This window comes from Triticum dicoccoides, chromosome 1B (assembly GCF_002162155.2).
Source record: "Triticum dicoccoides isolate Atlit2015 ecotype Zavitan chromosome 1B, WEW_v2.0, whole genome shotgun sequence".
NCBI lineage: Eukaryota > Viridiplantae > Streptophyta > Magnoliopsida > Poales > Poaceae > Triticum > Triticum dicoccoides.
In genome coordinates, this window is record NC_041381.1 from 80926200 (window position 1) to 80930708 (window position 4509).

Consider the following 4509-nt stretch of genomic DNA (forward strand, 5'->3'; position numbering starts at 1 on the left):
AACTGGTGGTCTTGTTAACCATCAACACTTGATGCTCCTTCTTGATTTCTACCTTCGCAGCTTTTAGCATTGCGAAGAGCTCGGGAATAGTTTTGTTCATCCCTTGCATATTATAGTTCATCACGAAGCTCTTATAGCTTGGTGGCAGTGATTGGAGAATTCTGTCAATGACACTATCATCAGGAAGATTAACTCCCAGTTGAATCAAGTGATTATTATACCCAGACATTTTGAGTATGTGTTCACTGACAGAACTATTCTCCTCCATCTTGCAGCTGTAGAACTTATTGGAGACTTCATCTCTCTCAATCCGGGCATTTGCTTGAAATATTAACTTCAACTCCTGGAACATCTCATATGCTCCATGACGTTCAAAACGTCGTTGAAGACCCGGTTCTAAGCCGTAAAGCATGGCACACTGATCTATAGAGTAGTCATCAGCTTTGCTCTGCCAGACGTTCTTAACGTCGTCAGTTGCATCAGCAGCAGGCCTGGCACCCAGCGGTGCTTCCAGGACGTAACTTTTCTGTGCAGCAATGAGGATAATCCTCAGGTTACGGACCCAGTCCGTGTAATTGCTACCATCAGCTTTCAACTTTGCTTTCTCAAGGAACGCATTAAAATTTAACAGAATAACAGCACAAGCCATCTATCTACAAACAAACATAGACAAGCAAAATACTATCAGGTACTAAGTTCATGATAAATTTAAGTTCAATTAATCATATTACTTAAGAACTCCCACTTAGACAGACATCTCTCTAGTCATCTAAGTGATCACGTGATCCAAATCAACTAAACCATGTCCGATCATCACGTGAGATGGAGTAGTTTCAATGGTGAACATCACTATGTTGATCATATCTACTATATGATTCACGTTCGACCTTTCTGTCTCCGTGTTCCGAGGCCATATCTGTATATGCTAGGCTCGTCAAGTATGACCCGAGTATTCCGCGTGTGCAACTGTTTTGCACCTGTTGTATTTGAACGTAGAGCCTATCACACCCGATCATCATGTGGTGTCTCAGCACGAAGAACTTTCGCAACGGTGCATACTCAGGGAGAACACTTCTTGATTATTAAGTGAGAGATCATCTTAAAATGCTATCGTCAATCAAAGCAAGATAAGATGCATAAAGGATAAACATCACATGTAATCAATATAAGTGATATGATATGGCCATCATCATCTTGTGCTTGTGATCTCCATCTTCGAAGCACCGTCATGATCACCATCATCACCGGCGCGACACCTTGATCTCCATCGTAGCATCGTTGTCGTTACGCCATCTATTGCTTCTACGACTATTGCTACCGCTTAGTGATAAAGTAAAGCAATTACAGGGCGTTTGCATTTCATACAATAAAGCGACAACCATATGGCTCCTGTCAGTTGCCGATAACTTCGGTTACAAAACATGATCATCACATACAATAAAATATAGCATCACGTCTTGACCATATCACATCACAACATGCCCTGCAAAAACAAATTAGACGTCCTCTACTTTGTTGTTGCAAATTTTACGTGGCTGCTACGGGCTTAGCAAGAACCGTTCTTACCTACGCATCAAAACCACAACGATAGTTTGTCAAGTTGGTGCTGTTTTAACCTTCGCAAGGACCGGGCATAGCCACACTCGGTTCAACTAAAGTGAGAGAGACAGAACCCGCTGGTCACCTTTAAGCAACGAGTGCTCGCAGCGGTGAAACCAGTCTCGCGTAAGCGTACGCGTAATGTCGGTCCGGGCCGCTTCATCTCACAATGCCGCCGAACCAAAGTATGACATGCTGGTAAGCAGTATGACTTATATCGCCCACAACTCACTTGTGTTCTACTCGTGCATATAACATCAACACATAAAACCTGGCTCTGATACCACTGTTGGGGAACGTAGTAATTTCAAAAAATTTCCTACGCACACGCAAGATCATGGTGATGGCATAGCAATGAGAGGGGAGAGTGTTCGTCCACGTACCCTCGTAGACCATAAGCGGAAGCGTTATGACAACGCGGTTGCTGTAGTCGTACGTCTTCACGATCCGACCGATCCAAGCACCGAACGTACGGCACCTCCGAGTTCAGCACACGTTCAGCTCGATGACGATCCCCGGGCTCCGATCCAGCAAAGCTTCGGGGATGAGTTCCGTCAGCACGACGCGTGGTGATGATGATGATGTTCTACCGGCGCAGGGCTTCGCCTAAACTCCGCGACGATATGACCGAGGTGGAATATGGTGGAGGGGGGCACCGCACACGGCTAAGGAACGATCCGTAGATCAACTTGTGTGTTCTGGGGTGCCCCCTGCCCCCGTATATAAAGGAGCAAGGGGGGTTGCGGCCGGCCCTAGGAGGAGGTGCGCCGGAGGAGTCCTACTCCCACCAGGAGTAGGACTCCCCCCCTTCCCTAGTTGGACTAGGACTTGGGGGGAAGGAGGAGAGGGGGAAAGGAAAGGGGGGCGCCGCCCCCCCTCCTTGTCCTATTCGGACTTGGGGGGGTGGGGGAGGGGCGCGCGGCTGCCCCTTGGCCCCTTCTCCTCTTCCTCCACTAGGCCCACTAAGGCCCATTAGGTCACCGGGGGGTTCCGGTAACCTCCCGGTACTCCGGTAAAATGCCGATTTTACCCGGAACACTTCCGATGACCAAACGTAAGCTTCCAATATATCAATCTTTATGTCTCGACCATTCCGAGACTCCTCGTCATGTCCGTGATCACATCCGGGACTCCGAACAAAATTCGGTACATCAAAACTTGTAAACTCATAATAAAACTGTCATCGAAACGTTAAGCGTGCGGACCCTACGGGTTCGAGAACTATGTAGACATGACCTAAAACCATTCTCGGTCAATAACCAATAGCGGGACCTGGATGCCCATATTGGTTCCTACATATTCTACGAAGATCTTTTATCGGTCAAACCGCATAACAACATACGTTGTTCCCTTTGTCATCGGTATGTTACTTGCCCGAGATTTGATCGTCGGTATCCAATACCTAGTTCAATCTCGTTACCGGCAAGTCTCTTTACTCGTTCTGTAATACGTCATCTCATAACTAACTTATTAGTTATAATGCTTGCAAGGCTTAAGTGATGAGTATTACCGAGAGGGCCCAGAGATACCTCTCCGACAATTGGAGTGAAAAAACCTAATCTCGAAATACGCCAACTCAACATGTACCTTCGGAGACACCTGTAGTACTCCTTTATAATCACCCAGTTACGTTGTGACGTTTGGTAGTACCCAAAGTGTTCCTCCGTAAACGGGAGTTGCATATTTCTCATAGTTACAGGAACACGTATAAGTCATGAAGAAAGCAATAGCAGAATACTAAACGATCAAGTGCTAAGCTAACGGGATGGGTCATGTCAATCACATCATTCTTCTAATGATGTGATCTCATTAATCAAATGACAACACATGTCTATGGTTAGGAAACATAACCATCTTTGATTAATGAGCTAGTCAAGTGGAGGCATACTTGTGACTATATGTTTGTCTATGTATTCACACATGTATCATGTTTCCGGTTAATACAATTCTAGCATGAGTAGTAAACATTTATCATGATACGAGGAAATAAATAATAACTTTATTATTGCCTCTAGGGCATATTTCCTTCACCTTGCAGCCCGAAACGGGTCAGCACATGGAATATGCTGGCAATGTAACACATATAGAGTAATGAACAGAATAATGCTATCACTACATGCATATATGGCTGGTGGAAAGCTCTACGGTTACAGTTTTGCATAAAGCCAAATTTTCCCTACTACAGAGGAATAAGTTTTATTTAACTATCATGGTGGTTGTTAAACATTGAGATGGTTCACCCAACTCAATCCCAATTAAGCATCATCATTAACCCAATCAAATTATATTAAGAGTGATGAGATCCACATGATAATCCAAGAACTAGATACTCAAAACGTCCATAACCGGGGACACGACTAACCATGATTAGTCTGTACACTCTGCAGAGGTTTGCGCACTTTTCCCCAGAAGACTCGAATACATCCATGGTCGGAGAAAGGAGACACAGTCTTTCTGAAACAATAACTCTTTACTCCGGGTGGACAGTTACACCTACTTTCCCCTACATCTGCTAGCCCACCACTGAAAGAGGTCTTGCAACTTACTCAACTATGCTAGAGCCCATAATAGCTTGTGGCTGAACACGGAAGTTTCTAGCATGAACAATTTTATGATCCCTTTGAGCCTGGGTGGCAGTCCATAGGAGAAACACACACTAGTAGAAAAAGGGCCTATTGTCCCGGTCCGTAAGGGCCATTTGTCCCGGTTTTTGAACTGGGACTAAAGTGTCGGTACTAATGCCCTTGACCTTTAGTCCCGGTTCTTACACAAACCGGGACAGATGGGCCTCCACGTGGCCAGAGCGGCAAGCCCAGGCAGGAGGCCCTTTGGTCCCAGTTGGTGGCACCAACCGGGACCAATAGGGATCCACGCGTCAGCATTTCAGGTGTTGGGGTTTTTGTTTTTTTT